Raw genomic sequence first — 16,596 nt, 5'->3', positions numbered from 1 at the left:
TGGATGTGCAAAAAGCAGCATTCCAATGTACTTTTGCAAATGGCAAAAGGGATCACTTCATCTCATCTCATTTTTTAATATCTCTCCGGCATTAAGGTCTTGACTGGATGGAGGGCAATCCGCAGAGCTACTGATGGATGATACCTTTTCTACCATGTTTGTTTTGCTGCACAATATCATGACTCACTTACTCCAAGGTTCCCCAGTTCTGGTCCTGGAGGGTCAGAATCCAACACAGCTTGCTGATTTCCCTATTCAAACACATCTTAATCAGCTAATTACCAAGTTCAGTAGGTGTGTTTGATGAACGTATTTCCAGAAGGAAAAAACAAACAGAAAACCAGAGCTGTTTGTTTGCTAGCTCAGAAATAACCTGGGAAATATTTTCTGTTCCCTGAAATTGTAATGGACAGCAACTCACTCCATCCATCCATCCTTCTTGGATTCTTAGCAAGTGATTCAGATCAAAACTCTTTATGTGAACAAGAAGTGTAAGGGTGAGATTTTTGTATACTTGTTTTTTAGTATTCTTCATTGTAGTTTTCCTTTTTTTGCTAAAAACACCATCCATACATTCTCTATTCAGGGTCACGGAGGTCTGGAGTCTATCCTGGAAGCTATGGGTGCAAGGCATGGAATAACCCAGCATGGGGCACCAACCAAACGCAGGGATTTTACTATAAATTTATTATTAATCCAGAGGAAAGGTTGTGGGCAAAAATTTGTCCTCACTTGGTACAATAACTTTCACCCCAGAAAAATACATTTAAGTACTACTGAATATAGTATAATCATAAAAAACCAGAGATGTATGGCCATAATTGTAACTGTGACTAGATTTTTGTTTGTTTCCTGATGTGGAAACCAGTACTAATGTGAAGCAGAATGATATCTCTTTCTTTGCAGTAACTCTCGAAGGTCATGTTTAATCCCCCTGCCCATAAAGCGCCACCCTGCCTTGCGTGCTCCAGAAACATCGACCCTGCCGACCTTGGCCTTTGATCAGACAGGGGCCCGTCCGACTCCACAAGGGGGACTCCGCCAAGCAGACCATCCGGGCTCCCACACACCTCTGCACTGGGTCGCCTCAGACAGGGGCCCGTCCGACTCCACAAGGGGGACTCCGCCAAGCAGACCATCCGGGCTCCCACACGCCTCTGCACTGGGTCGCCTCAGACAGGGGCCCGTCCGACTCCACAAGGGGGACTCCGCCAAGCAGACCATCCGGGCTCCCACACACCTCTGCACTGGGTCGCCTCAGACAGGGGCCCGTCCGACTCCACAAGGGGGACTCCGCCAACCAGACCATCCAGGCTCCCACACGCCTCTGCACTGAGTCGCCTCAGACAGGGGCCCGTCCGACTCCACAAGGGGGACTCCGCCAACCAGACCATCCGGGCTCCCACACGCCTCTGCACTGGGTCGCCTCAGACAGGGGCCCGTCCGACTCCACAAGGGGGACTCCGCCAACCAGACCATCCGGGCTCCAACACGCCTCTGCCTCAGTGACAACAGCACCCTCTTCTCCTGCACAAGGAAATGAAAAGACACCTAAAGCCTCACCTTGCGTACCAACCTCTCCTGACGGGCGGGCGCGTCGTACGAGTCATGACAGTGTGTTGACCCCCCCACCCCAACCAGCAGCACCTCCGCCCCCCATAACACCTCACCTCTCTCGCCCTTTGATGACAGGCTGCTCTGGAGAGACGCGGACCCCGCCCGTCATGTGCTACAGGTGAGCCCGTCTTGGCTGAGAGCAGCTGTTCGAAGGCCGTGGACGGCGCTGACTGATCCGTGATCTTACTGGGACGGGGCGGCCCTGCTCCAGCGGCGGCAGGAATTCCGATGGAGGGCCGAGGAACGCATTACCTCAGACGCCTGACAGTTATCCGCGCAGGATGGTGTCAACTGTGAGTCTCTGATGCCTTCAGACCCTCAGATTGGATCAAACGGGAGGACTGTAAAAACACAGGCGTATCAATTCGCGGCGTATCACTGGGTGTGAGTACGCCGCCTTTTCGGGAATCATGTTTCAACATGAAAACGCATGGCACACAGTAGCAATCGCCTCCGTCAAAACCTATGGCTCTTTCTGGTGTGCTTAACCAAAGACGACATACAGTGAAAAAACTTTGGGACGTACCTGGATCATATGTAGTCAAATAAAACTCAAGGTAAGCTCATAGTTGGCCACGCCGTCTGCTCCACAGACCGCCCGATAAAAGCCATTTGGTCGATGCGAGTTTTAATTTACAATAAGGAAACATTAAAACATTTCTTTCCCCCCACGGGTATTTCCAAGAAATGTCACGACCGACGCTGCCTCATGTTTCCTCAAATACACAGAGGAACACATAAGTCAAAATTTAATTCCATTATTCTACAATCCGATGACGCAATTCTTATTGAGAGGTTCCTCAGCAGAACCCGGAGAGCGATGAGGCCAACGCGGGCCAAGTGCTCGGAGCACAGGGTTCGGGTGACGTGTTCAACACCTAACGGCGAAGGAGTCTGCCTCTCTGCTGATTAAATGGCACGTCGCGATTTACAGCGCCCTTCCGAAGCTGCGAGCTGGACAGGAAAGGCACTGAGTTTTTCGGCTCCATCCCATTAAGACCGAAGCCCCTGGCAGAGCCCCGACACTGCGCCAGTGTGGAAGAGGTCCTCGCAGGACAGCTCGTCTTCAGAGCTCCTGAGTGTGTGGCTGATGCACTCGCCGCCGTGCCATTAATCAGACAGCAGATGCGCCTGCGTCATGTGACGGCTGGACGTGTGGTTTTTCTCCAGGCTTGGGCAGAGCCGGTCGCTCAGGAAGAAGCTGCCGTGTGTCGTCCCCCCCCCCCCCCTCCCCGCCCCAGGCTGCAGAGTGGGACTATTGCAGGAGAAGCAATTATATCATCTCAATAGCAGCTTGATTCCACTGCCCCCCCCCCTCCCCCGCCCCCACTGTGACAGCCATTTTTAAATCCTGCTCTCTCACATCTGGCTCAGACGGCTGCTCTCTTCGAGACGTGCGTGTTGGTGAAGGATGCCAGACACTAGAACGTTACTCTGAGAAGCACCTGAGCAAACTGAGCAGAGACCTCAATCATACAAACAACCCTCGGAGCACTTTTCTTGCCGCATCGACACGCGGTGGCACTTTAAGTCGGCGATTAATGAAAAAGTTTGCCTCAAGACATGGGACTCTTGAATCATTTATGCTTAACTGCACCCACACAGGCACCAACCCTCCATCCATCTATCCATCCATCCATGCACCCACCCACCTGTCTATTCAACCAGCTACCATGGTCAGGACCAGAACGAAGACCTGGAGCCTTTCCCAGTCAGCATAAGGCACAAGCTGGGCTCCACCCTGGACAGGATACCAGTCCATCACAGTGTAAATATATGTGTGTCTGCATTTGTGAATCTGTGTGGGTTTGTATTTACCATGTTGTGCGGACCACATGTTCCTACAATGTCTGAAACCTGTTATATGTAGTTTTTCAGGTCTCCACAATATAAACCTCAATTTTATAAAAATCTAAAATGGGCAAAAGTCTAGTTTGTTTGGTTACTTATGGTTCAGGTTAGGGATTAGAGTTAAGGTTGTCATTGTTGAGATTAGGATTTTGCCTATAGAAATGAATGGACAGACCCCACAAAAATATGAATACAAACGTGTGTGTGTGTGGCAGGTCCGGCCCTTTGTGTATGGAGCCTTCTTTGTTCTCTTCCCTGCTTGGACATGTTTCTGCTTGGTACTCTTTGATGAAATAGCATCCATACATTGCCCACTTTGTGAGCCTCATGACAGGCTGATTGCCCATCCAGCCTGCCCCCCAACCTCATGCCCTGTCCTTCCAGGTCCCCGTGGCCCTATACCAGGTAAGCAATTATGTATATACATATCACCAAGCCGTTATCTTCAGGAATCTGAAGACACACTGCTAAATCATTCAGGCTGTTGTTTTACCCAGAATGCTAGAGGGTGAATTAAATGTTGCTCACTTTATTGGAGATGTGTAACTTTAAACTACAAGTATGACAGGCCGATTGATAGTGTTGTATATTATTCAGCTAGCCAAAGGGATTTCTTATTACCCAAGGTGATATTTGCTCTCTAGATATTATGCAAACCAGAATTTCTTTTTTGTTTAAAGGCCAAAGAGGACAGAAAAATCTGTTTTAATCGTATTAATCATCAAATGGCACCTGCCGTGTTGGGTTTGGGTTCAGTCAAGAAGATTCCTGCAACACACTGCCAGAGCCTGCAACATTTTCGGATGCAGAGGTCATGGGCAAACTGCTTATCTGCAATCTGGTTCCAGGCATGGGGGAGATGGGGTCGGGGGGGGGGGGGGGGGCACCCTCGCCCTGGTGTGTCGGCAGGGGCCAAATATTGCTGCTGCTTCTGGGGTCAATGCAGTGGCCCCATGATGCAGGCGGTCGATGCGTGTGACAGATCACCTAGGAGATGATTTGGGCCACTGGATGAGTTCATGGTTGAATCACTGGACTTAGAAACTAAGGCTGATTGGGGGGGGGGTGAACAGGAGTTTCTGTTGGACCCTTGAGGTAGGGGCTTCATCTGCATTAGTAAAATCTTAAGCAGCAGCTTTAGACAAGTTATCCAAACACTCTGGAAGTGCACCAGAGATGTGTCAGAAATTGATCATTTTTTTAACTTACATCTAACTTTGATTTTTTTTTTTTTGGCACTGATTTTCTGACATGGCTTCCAATGGCACCTGAAAACCTTGCTGAATACCCAATATTCAAACCTTGCTGAATACCCAATATTCAAACCTTTATGAATATACAATACACCCCCCTGGACTCCCCCACGCCCTCCTCCCATTGTCACCACTATGTGCAAGAGCCATGACAAGCTTTTCATTATTTACCGGCGGGTTGACATTTCGCGGATTTAACATTCAGCGTCAGACAGGGCCCAATGCTCCCCTGTCCCCCTTGAGGCCAGCCGGTGAACTGCGCCTCCCACATAAATTGCGAATGAACGTCCCCAAGGAGCAAGGAGCAGATATACGCCCCTGATACCCAGCAGCCCTGGGTTTCTGTTGCATGGCACTGATGGGAGAGCAGTCAGGTTATGGGGTTTAAACTCAGCGGAACGTCGCCTTGACATTCTGCATTGTAACTGCGTCTGCATCAGTTCATCTGTCCAAAAAGAACCACAGCCAAGCTGACAACCATATCTCAGAAAATGTAATCACCCCCCCAATAGTAAATGACTTCTTTTCATTCTCTATTGCTGTTATTGGCTAAAACATTGGTTCTCTTAGTTAATACTTATAAACATAGACAACACTTTGAGTCAGTAATACGCATTTACCATGACAAGAAAAAAACTTCCATTGTAGTCCTCCCCTTAAACAGCGGTAAACAGCATGTTCTTAGTCCCAATCCCTCTATCTGGGACCTGAACATCTGAGACGCCATAAGCAGACAGGTTTAAACCTTTAATGAGGATCCTGGGCCACAGCAGCCTGTGAAACCTCCGATGGGGTAATTTAGCCGGAGACGTTGGACTGGGGCTTTACCCAGCTGCAGGGATACCAGTAATCGCCTGCAATTACATCTAAGTATTGTGATGCGCAGGTGAATCGCTGTTTATCGTCTCCAGCGTGGATAACGGTGCATGGACATTAAAGGAATGGGATTGGAGTTTTAATTGCATTGCTGCATTACGAAGTGCAGGTCCCAGTATTGATGAGGGTATAATTACAGGCCTGCTGCGCTATGCTGACCAGGAAAGGGGGGGGGAGGGCAGGGAGGCAGCCTGATGTCTGATGGGGTGGGATAAGGATTTTCTGGTTTCTCTGCACAGCTGTCTGGCATGTCGCAGTCACTACGTGCAGAGCATTACAATCGCTCTGCTGGGCGAGTGAATACAAGAGCTGCATGAGGGATTAAAGCAGGTGAGACGGATCCAGACAGCACAGGGGCTTAAGCCCTGACCAGAAAGGTGGCTGGTTCGAGTCCCAGGAGATGCGTTGCTCTCCCCTTACGAACGGCTTCAGTAAAATACAGCAAACAGCTAAAGCGCAAATATTACAAACATAATAATACCACTAACCTTCATACTAGCAAAGAAAGTAACTAAAAAATTGCTTTAGTAAATATCCCATTTGGCACATATATGTAACTTACCACAACATTTATTTCATCTGATATTACTCTGCCTGGCCTCGCGGTGCATGGAGGATAATTCTTGATGCACCGTAGCAGAACGCCGGACGCACGGTGAACCTCGCGGTCAAACATGTGCTGCATGGGGTAACGCTGTCAACCAGGTCCCCAGAAGATGCTCCCCTTGTTTATAAGGAGCGAAGGAGCTGGCGATGGTCCGGCGTGATCCTGAGCTCTGCTCCCATGTTCAGATCTTGGTGTCACGCTTCTTAGAGGGAAAGCTGGGATGGCAGGTGGGGGGGGGGGGTGCTGGGGAGGGGGGAGACGTTTCAATAAGCCGCCGATTAATTTGACTGGCAGCCATCTCGTTCACGTTAAAGGAGCTGTTAAATTGTTTTGCCTGATTTAAATGGAGAGGATCTGGTGATGCAGGATCCCCAAACGCCTCTTGACATGGCGTGCTTAGGGTTAAGATATTACATTCTCTGACAAGGTCGAGCGGCGTGTGCTTTTCCTCAGGATACTCTGCCTATCTTTCAATCAAATCGGCTCTCTGCAATCATGGGGTCATTGTTGCTGTCATGTTGTGGAAAATGCATTTGTCAGGACCAGTGATGAATCACCTGAACCAGAGCTCAGATCCAATCGGCTCGTTTTTTTCTTCACCCCATTGAGAAAAAACAACATTCGATTCATTTTCCCGGCTCTTTCATGTCCGCTGCCTTTTCACTGGGACGCCGCCGTTTCGAGACACATTCACAGCAGCCCCTTTTCTTTCCGCAAGCCTCGCAAAGCAAATAACTGGCGGGGAGTTTATAAAAGGCCGGCTTTTACCTCACTCGAAGGTGCTGATGGCCGGGCCATTTGTTATATCTGGGGGGGGGGGGGGGGGCGGGAACCAAACCGACAAGACTGGACAGTGACTAAATTAAGTGGCAAAAGCTTTTAATTGTCCCAGCTGGGGACCGCGTCAGAATTTTACTCTCTGTGAGACCAGGATGAGATTGAACTTGTGAACACAGGATCTGAGGTCTGAGGTGACACGTTTGGAAAGGCTGAAAAGCTGGAAATCCCAGGAACCGGCAGTGTCACGTGATCTTTCAAAGGCAAACATGACAGCGATTTAATGTCACTTCGATTCCCCTCCCTAAGACATCAAGCAATTGTATGCAGCCAAAATGCACCTGGCATTGCTTCTGACAGCTAGTTACCCACAGTGTCGTAAAATGGTGCCAGACACAGGCGAATCCTGACCCTATGCCCTGTATTTCTACATACTGAAAGTGATAACGCTACTGGGGGTCGAGCCCCCCTAAGGGTCAAATCCTGGAATTGCCCTTGGTGCCAGATGAACCTGGAGTTATTCCTCAGGTCATGCGTTTGTCCCCTAGAGCAGGGAAATAACTGCATTGATCACAAAGTGTTTGTGATGGATGTTTTTTTTTGTGCGTGTAATAAAAGTCTCGATGATCCAACGTCATAAAAAAAAAAAAACACTTAAAAAAGGAGAAAGCAGGTTACGTATAAATTAAGCCGTGGTGGAAAAAAAAAAACAGGCCGACAAACAGAGGCAAAACCATTAATGATTTTGTCTTTTACAACATCTTTAGCTGGTTCCCCTTTAAAAGTCTGACAGGCGGGTCGCGATCAAACCTGCAGGCGGCGCGGTGGGCGGCGGCCTGGGGCAGCCTCTTGGCTGCCGTGCGGCACGGACCGATTGGCAGGTTCAGTCAGACTCTACCTGCAGGCCCCGCCCACATGGAGCAGGAGCAGACAAAACAAAGCACCCATGCGACGGGGGTGTGACCCGTGGCCCGTCTCCCAGGTTGCTGAGTCTCAAGCAGGCCGCATCTGCACCCCCCTGAAAGAGGGGCTTTGGAAGAGCGAAAAGGCCGACTTGGGCCCAGACTGGTCCCTGTTTACGAAGCCCTCAGCACATAAGGGACAGTGGTGTTATAGTGGTATATATAGGGGGGATGCTTAAGGGACACTCCCGGGTGTTACCTTTATTATCCTTCTCTGGAATTAGACACCTTACTCTCAGGTCATGGAGATTTAACCCATTCGGTTTTGTGAGCTTCAGACCGAGTGACTCATCGCGTTCAAACGAGCCACAGCACTGGCCTGGAAGGAAGATCAAACAGGATGCAGATCGCAGAATCAAACGGGGGCGTCGGACTTGCATGCGGCCATGTGGCGGAGGTGGGTTTTTCCGCATTTATAGTGCTGTAATCTCACCGGGCACTGGGAATTCCTCTCTTTGAAAGGCTTGTGTAAACATTTAAGGGGAACAGATGCCAGTTCTTCAGCGTTGTGTGTGTGCAGCGCGCCGTGTGTACCACGCAGCAGAACCAGCCCTTTCCGAATGCGCGGCCAACTCGTTTTTTTTTTCCAAGGCGGCTCCCTTTATCACACAAACGTCTCGAAGAAATCCACTGTCATGAGGGTAAAATACCTTGACGCACCCTTTCCTATGTCGGTTTTTGCGGGCCTAAAACACCTGGACAAACATTTGCGCAAAATAATCTGTCATCATCGCTGGAGTGAAAACCCTGGCGTCTTTGTTGACATACAAAGGACTTTATGAATTAATTTAACGCTTTGCATTCTATGGAAAAGCTGAAGTTTACTCAAACAGATATATCAAAGGGCCCAGGCCAGCGTTTGTTGGCTTTTCGGGCTGTTTGCGCCTGTCTAACCTGGAAAGCTACACAGCGAAACGTTTCCATCCTTCCGAAGGAGCAGCCTTGGAACAGAACATACCCGTGAAGCCATCTGACACGGTTTTGTCACTCTCCCTGGCCGTAACTTGGAAATATTTTGGGAATTAGTATAATCGACACCTAACTGTCTACTGCAGGGTTCTTCAAATCTGGACCTCCATTCCAAATCCAGGCCTTGTTTTCAGTTCTCCCAGGTAGTTAGTTTAATAATTACTGATTCTGATTGGTCAGAGGCTTCATACCTGGCTCACAGGTAAAGGAAGGCTGGAAAACCAGCAGGGCTCAGACCTCGAGGACCGTGATTTGAATAACCCTGGTCTACTGTATATATCTTATCCCAGTACTGCTTCTTTTGTATCTGGATATTCATTGGAAGCTCAGTCTAACCACACTTAATAACCGATTCCTTGACAGCTGTATGTTTATAATTCAGCTGTGTGTTTGTATACGTTGCTTTGGACAATAATATCCACAAAATAAATGTAAATGTAAACATATCAGACTGTACCTCAGTCTGGGAGGAGGGAACACATACATATTACCATCTTTAGTTGGGGATGCAGTAATGCAGGTAACTGCTAAAATAATATACGACCTTACATTTATGAGCGAAAAAAGGACACTGGAATCAAATATGTCTACACAGATGCTGTTCTTGAATTAATAAAGCTGTTAACATCCCATCAGTTTGGCTGCCATGACTAGAAGATCAGGATCTTAGTGACTTTGAGGAAGAGGCACTTTGGGTGGGAGGGGTAGGAGACTGACTGATAAAGACCTATCAGCTCGTGGGGAGGAAGCCAAAGGCCATCATTCTGATGTACTGTAGAGCGTTTTTAGAGTGATGGGTTTATGCAACATGCTTTCATCTATCCATCCATCTTCCATAGAGGCATATCCAGCATAGGGTCTCGCCAAGCCCATAGTCTATCCCAGCATGCACGGGGAGTGAGGCAGGGGAGACCCTGGGCGTGACACCAGCCCATCATTAACATGCTAGCTAATCCTAAACCGACGTGAAAAACGTAGGAGATCCACACCTATCCCACATTTTCATCCAAGGTCTGCTTTATTTAAATAAAAGCCAATGTAACATCAATTTGAAGTCTGATGTGATAAAAGAGACACACATCCCACCCCCACATTTAATGTGTGTTTAAACTCTTTGCTTTTCCTAAACAGAAACAACCTTCTAACTAACCAAAAAAAAAAAGTGCGCCAAATCCGAGATGTTCACACAATGGCCACACGTTCAGTCAAACGCTCCGCACCACAGCTCAAGAGCTAAACACGGACGCTTCTCTCTCAGCATGCTTTGATTTTTTTTTTCCTGCCTCCCCCCCAAGGGTTCCAACGAGAAGAAAAGATACAACCGCAGATTACCAAAAACTCCAATTTCGCGTTAGCGCCTTCAGTCCCCATTGACCACAGCACGGCCCGGCCGGCCTATTGAATTACATGTGGCTTATGGAGACTCGAGCACTCTGGAGAGCAATTGTAAAGGGATTAGATTTGTCATTATACGCAAAATGAGAAATGAAAACAGGTCTGAGGCCAGGGGCGAGGGGGGTGTGTGTGTGTGTGTGTTATATCCCTGGTATAGTGGCCTTTTCTCACTGTTCAGGGACAGAAGACAGTCAAGGGGCAAAGCCCACTCGGGCAGATTACGGTGAACCCAATGGATGATGGAATCCAGATCTGAGTAGTTCTTACGGAGTCCCATACAAAGGAGGGCCCCGTTCCTGCAGCCCCTTTGAAACCTTCTTGTCTTGTCACTGTGAGAATTGCAGGATTTGGGCCAGCGCTGTTGCTGGGATGCTGGGGGGAGGGGGGGGGGCTGCCAGAGCCAGGGTATTGCCTCCTACTGCTCCCCTTATGACACCACAAAAATGCTCACAAAGTACAATAACGGCAATGCCATTAGTGTCGCTTTGTTACAAGAGACTCCATCAGCAGATTAGGAAACAGGGGAGCTGAATAAAAAGAAGCAGTTCCCTACTGTTATGCACAGTACCTTGACCCAGTTTGCACTGCGACATCTCTCAACCCCGCCAAAAAGGTATAATCACTGTTAGTACATATGTAGGACAATGCTGACTTGTTCACATGAGACCTTTATGAAGAGAACCCTGTCAGCAAAGCCGTTTTAACTAGGATGTAAGGAGAACAAGCCCCTTGTGCCAAAGGCCAATAATAATGTGTTAAAGCAGGTGCTTTGTCATGACACCTGTAGGTCACCTGTGGCTGACCTTCAATCACTGCTCACTGTCACATGAACAACTGTATACAGTACGGTCAGCTCACATCCGAGGAGCAAGTGAACACAGTCTTTACTGATCCCTGTGGTGAGGGAGGGAAGGTGGGAGGTGTTGGAGCAGGAAATGGTGGGAGGGACAGTTGAAAGGCATCTAAAGGTATTTAGCATGATCTCAAGACATCTAATGGTATCTACAAACTTGATTTCACCTGCATATGTCTATGTGTCTCATGGAGAGCAAGATGGGGAGGGCAAAGAGAAGCATTCCAATGTAACTGAGCACATTGTTATGCAAATGGGGGAAATAGCATTTCATCTCATTACAGCAGTTTCAACACATCTACAGCCATCTTCGATGATCGCAACACATCTACAGGCATTAACCGTGATCTCAAGTTATCTATATGTACTTACATGCCTCACTTCCACCAGCGCAGTGCCGGTGCCGGTGCTGGGCTGGTTCTCGCTTGGTGCCGTTTGAGAACCTGCACGCGGTTCCACCGGTTTCAAAAAAGAATGGAAAGGAAATGTTATGTAGGCAGAAGTAAGAGTGAAGTAATGGTTCAAAATGTATTCTGTTTTTTAGATTTATTTTGATCTGTTCTAGATAAGTTTTTTTTAGCTGCCGAACAAAGAAAAAGTTTTCAGAGTATGAACACGCTCTGCCTGTATAAACTCTTCTTCTCTGTAAAGGCTCCCCGTTTGTCCATGTGAGTTTGTTCTTGTTTGCTGTCCTTTTATGGGTCGCGCAATAAAAAAGTCTAAAAACTGAAATTTGCTGTCCACCTCATAATCTCTTTGCCACTCAAGCACCACAATATTGTATTTATGCGGTCTGTGACATGTTTATCATTTATTATGAAATCTGGCCATCAAATCGATCTCTCATTTTCCACAGAATAAACAAAAAGATGTAACTTTATTTCGCTAATAATCTGGAAGGTTCTTTCACTGCTGGCACCAGGGATATTAGACAAAACTATACTGGATATGTATTAAATTTAGCAGGTATGCTGAAGGTTTGGACGCAACAGCCCGCCCCTCTCTCGTTGACGTTATGGTGCCAAATTCCAAGATGAACTTTTCTGTGGTGCCGTGCTGGAGCCGTTCTTTCTGGCCCAGGGCCAGTCTTCTGTGATGGAAACGTGCAGAACCAGTTCCGGATTGGGAAAAAGTCCAGCACTGGCTCTGGCACCACATTGGTACAAATGAGACAACGGTAACCTCAACACATCTACAGGTATTTATTGTGATTTCAAGACATCTACAGGTACAGTATATAAAGGTCATCAACAGTGACCTAGATCAAGCCCAATTAATGTGCGTTTTGCCACAGAATGATCGTGAAAACCTACTGTGACCATGATGACCTTTAAGGACATCAGCAGAATACCATAAAGATAGATAATGTGGGATTAATGGAACTCAGTATTTCAAGAAGTTCAGTTTTTTTCTATTCTGTAATAATCCTCTTATCAAAATATTAATAAATGAATCATTGACTATTAAAAATATCAAAATATGAGGCCTTGGTTATATTTTCGATGAGTCACAAATTAGACAAGCTCACAATTATTTAGAAATCAGTGTTTCAGAAAAGGCTTGTCACTAGTTGATATGTGTTGTTTTGAATGAATGCTCAGAGATTAGTACTATTATTTTCACCCAGTTCACAGTAACCTGCAAAGCATAATAAAAGTAGCAACAGTTTCATCTGACTACAAAATATGTGTGTGTTTTATATATGTGTGTGTATATATATAAAATGTTGTGAGGACCAAATATCCACACAATGTGATAGAAATCTGTTATTTTTCGTTGTGGGGAATATTTATCTGGTCCTCACAAGAGAAGATCAACTTTATAAAAACTAAAGTGAATACAACTAAATATAACTAAAAATACCAAAGGTCTTGTATTTTGTTTGGTTCCTTACGGTTAAGGTTAGGGCTGGGTAGGGGTTAAAGCTGTCATTGTTCGAATTAGAGATTTGCCCATAGAAATCAATGGACCATTCCCACAAAAATAAGGTCTGTGAGAGAGTGTGTGTGTGCGTGTGTGAAGTTTGCATGTCCGCCCTCATTTTTTAGATTTCTCGCAGTCCACAGAATTGCTTTGGCAAAGTGGTGTCTTTAAACTGCCCATTTAAATTGTGTGTGTGTGTGTGTGTGTGTGTGTGTGTGCGTGTGACTGTGTGTGTCCTGCAATAGGCCGCCGCCCCACCTAGGGTGTTCCCAGCATTGTGTCCTGTGCTTCCTGGGTTGGGCTCCAGGCTCACTGTGACCCTGTAAGTGGGTAGAAGATGGACGGAAATAAACCAGGTAGAAACCCAACACCCCCTCCCCCCATGCGCAACAGCACCACCGGTTTCCGCTGGCCCAGTGTGTACTTCTCTAGGCCAGGTGCTATTTGTCCTGTCTGACTTTGGGCTGCCTAAGTGTTACTGGAACTGAGTCCACATTCAGCAGGAATGTGTGGCTTGACATGCTACCTGGGTCCCTTTGCTACACAGTGGTGCAGTTCAGATCATGTTAATCAGAAAACCAGTTCATTCGTTGCGATTGATTGCTCATCGCATGTGATATTCATTGGAAAATGTTCAATCTGCGTACATTCGTCATGCTGCAAGCATCCTTGATGATGAACACTGAAACTGCAGCAAAGGTTGCAAAACGTACAGGAATTAGATGGTGCAACCGCTAAGCTTGCCTGCTCAAAGACCAGACGGGAAACTCCTGTTGTACTCTTGAGGGCAGTAATTGGGGCGAATTCCTATGGCAAACAGTCAGCCGTGTGAAGAGATTGTACGCTAAGTGCTTCGCTTTGAGTGAAAATGTTTGCCATGAAAATAAATATTGTAACACTGGTGCTCCAGTGGATGACAATGCAGTGCGGGATCCCAGAAAACAGAACACGGGTGATTAACTTAAGCTAGCATGTAGCGCAAATTGGTGGCAGAATGAAGAAGTGGTGAGGATAAGTGGCAGAGGATAATACCCAAGGTAACCCTGCTTTTCAGTTTGGAGCTTCAAACAAAACAAAACAATATACATACATATATATGTGTGTGTGTGTGTGTGTGTGTGTAGACAATCATAGGTACAGTTGTGGCGTAGCAAGATAAATTGAACACACTCCCTAATTGTCAAGGCAAATATTTCTCATTTTGTGTGGTGCCATTTTCAGTCCATATTTTTTTTCTTAGTAAGACAGAATCCCAGCCAGACTTTCTATATATAGAAACTCTTACTGCAAACTCTGCAATATAGAAATACGGCAGTATTACAAAAAGCAGGCTTGACAGACGCGTGTTAGCTTTTACTCCACAGAGGTATCCAGGTGTAGACTAAAGCCTCAGACAATTATGACGACATATGGCAAAGGTCTATCTGCCTTACATATCTGAGAGGATATGTAAGTAAGTAGATGGGGAAAACAGCATTACCTTGTAACCTGAAGGCGGCCAGTCCCATGAGGGAACTTTCCGCAGTAATCCAGAGTTACTTAACCTGAATTACTCCCATGAAATACAATTGCATTAATGACAACATGACCAGCTGCTTTACTTAAAGGTGTCAACCCTTTGTATATGCCCACAAACAGTCAATAAACTAATTATGGGCGGAACTGCACGATTTATCTGCACCGTCATGTTATTCTTGCGAGCTGGAAGAATGTAATTACACAATGTTGGCGGAGTCACCGAATCCTGGCGTGACGCTCGAAAGCTGTCTTGACAGCCTTGGTGCTACCCGGAACTGATGGACAATAAAAGCCCCCCAGGTCAATTTTTTGCTTCATCATTTGCAGAGGGGGTGTCCTTCTCCAGTAACTTGCACGGTTTGTGCCAGCAACTAATCCCTTATAACGGTGGGATGTTTTTCCAGAGACGAGTCTGGTTAAGAGCCGATACCTGCATTCGCTGGGACACGAGTGACTACAGCAGGAATACAACCGCCCCCCCCCCCCCCACTGACAGTCATTATTACCATCCTTCTTGTCTAGATTGGGACAACCAGCTAAGAAATAATGACACATGCAAATATGAATATCGACAACGCTGAACATGCAAGCACCTTAGCTGAGACGTTCGGGACTGACATTTTGCACAGTATCATCAACGAAGTACAAGTAACTCCATGGGATGCAGCTGCCTTATGGATGGATCATCGAATGGGGGGGGGGGGACGGCATGTAACACAGGGTGATCGTTACTTCGGTATTCCTCAGAAAGAGCACACACACATGCGTGTCTGTAGCTGTGAAACTCCAGGCAGTCTTCTCATCAAAGCGAAGCATACGTGAAATCTCATTCCCGCACAATAAAACACGCAACGGCAGCAGCAACAACAAACGTTTTTGGCCCGTTTGACTTTACGCAACCATGACCCAGCTGCCGCTTCCACGGAACGTACTCCACTCTCCCCAAGAGTTGGCTTACTGGGCTGTTTCTTTTCCTTTTTTTGTTTTTCCCAAGGTCTTCACGTTGCGTGCAGAAGCAGAGGCTGACGTGTTGCGTGGCTAGACAACCAAGCAGGCAGAATGGCTCGTCGCTGAATTTCTCAGGGTGGCTACTGTCTCCAGCCAGCCACTATTTAACAGCTGAGCCCTGAACATTTTAAGCCCACTTTCAAAAAATAAAATTCGAAAAAACAAAAGGACAATGGGTACACAGGACTAATAACGTTCCTGGTTTGTGTGACCTTAAGGTACAGATTTATTAGACCAGGCATTAGAAAAGTAAAAAAGTAACTTATTACAATAAAAAAGCTTGAAACCAAGTCAATGAAACGTCTTGGTTGGCATATTAGCCTATTTTAGCAATATTGACCCCGCAAAAGCGATGTCATGTGATTGGCAGCATCGCGGGGAAAAGCTAACACAGCACTTTCATCGTGGGAGCGAAACGTAACAGATATATAAAAGTATGGCAGCCACGGGCTTTCGTGTGCCGGCCTGCCGCGCTCGCTGCCGCGCTCTCCCAGCTCAAAGGGACCGTATTCACTCCCGTTCTGTCTGTGGGAAGACAAAAGTCAAAGGACACGGTGATTAAGGGATCAGGAAGAATGAGGCACCTGTTGACAGGCGGAGTAAAGCTGAAACATGCCAACCCAAGCCAGTTTCAGCTGACTGGTGCCAAGGGGTGGGGAGGAAGATGGAGCTACCTGGGGGACCCCCGCGGACGGCAGCTTATCCACATAGAGCCCACCGGCTGTTAGTGCAAGTCATGTGACATAAATAGAGATCAACTTCATTGATCAATCAATATCATATGTTATTATGTCCAGTTTCTATGAGTTGACACTTTTATATCTTGACCTTTTATTGTGTTTTATTTCATTTTGTGCATTGTATACCTGTTTATTTTTATTTTATTTTGCTCATTTATAGACATTTTACTAAATGTATTTGCTTATTTATTTTTATTTGCTTATTAATTTTTTATTATTCATTTGTTCCTCGTGTAAAATGTAAACC

General features: G+C 46.7%; 2 long non-coding RNA genes across 2 annotated transcripts; both read right to left on the bottom strand.

Annotated features, from left to right (window-relative positions):
- Window positions 1-1,212: 1,212 nt before the first annotated feature.
- Window positions 1,213-6,321, bottom strand: LOC111857650 (uncharacterized). Its single transcript, XR_002841415.2, has 3 exons — window positions 6,160-6,321; window positions 1,671-1,958; window positions 1,213-1,527 (listed from the first exon to the last, which is right to left on the bottom strand). It is a non-coding gene; the product is annotated as an uncharacterized lncRNA (long non-coding RNA).
- Window positions 6,322-6,356: 35 nt separating this feature from the next.
- LOC111857651 (uncharacterized) lies at window positions 6,357-13,409 on the bottom strand. The gene is made up of 3 exons (XR_011990205.1): window positions 13,342-13,409; window positions 11,533-11,603; window positions 6,357-6,447 (listed from the first exon to the last, which is right to left on the bottom strand). It is a non-coding gene; the product is annotated as an uncharacterized lncRNA (long non-coding RNA).
- Between the last annotated feature and the right edge of the window lie 3,187 nt (window positions 13,410-16,596).

This window comes from Paramormyrops kingsleyae, chromosome 4 (assembly GCF_048594095.1).
Source record: "Paramormyrops kingsleyae isolate MSU_618 chromosome 4, PKINGS_0.4, whole genome shotgun sequence".
Taxonomy (NCBI): Eukaryota; Metazoa; Chordata; class Actinopteri; order Osteoglossiformes; family Mormyridae; genus Paramormyrops; species Paramormyrops kingsleyae.
Note: the sequence above shows the minus strand (reverse complement) of the source record. Positions and strands in the feature narration are given on the sequence as shown.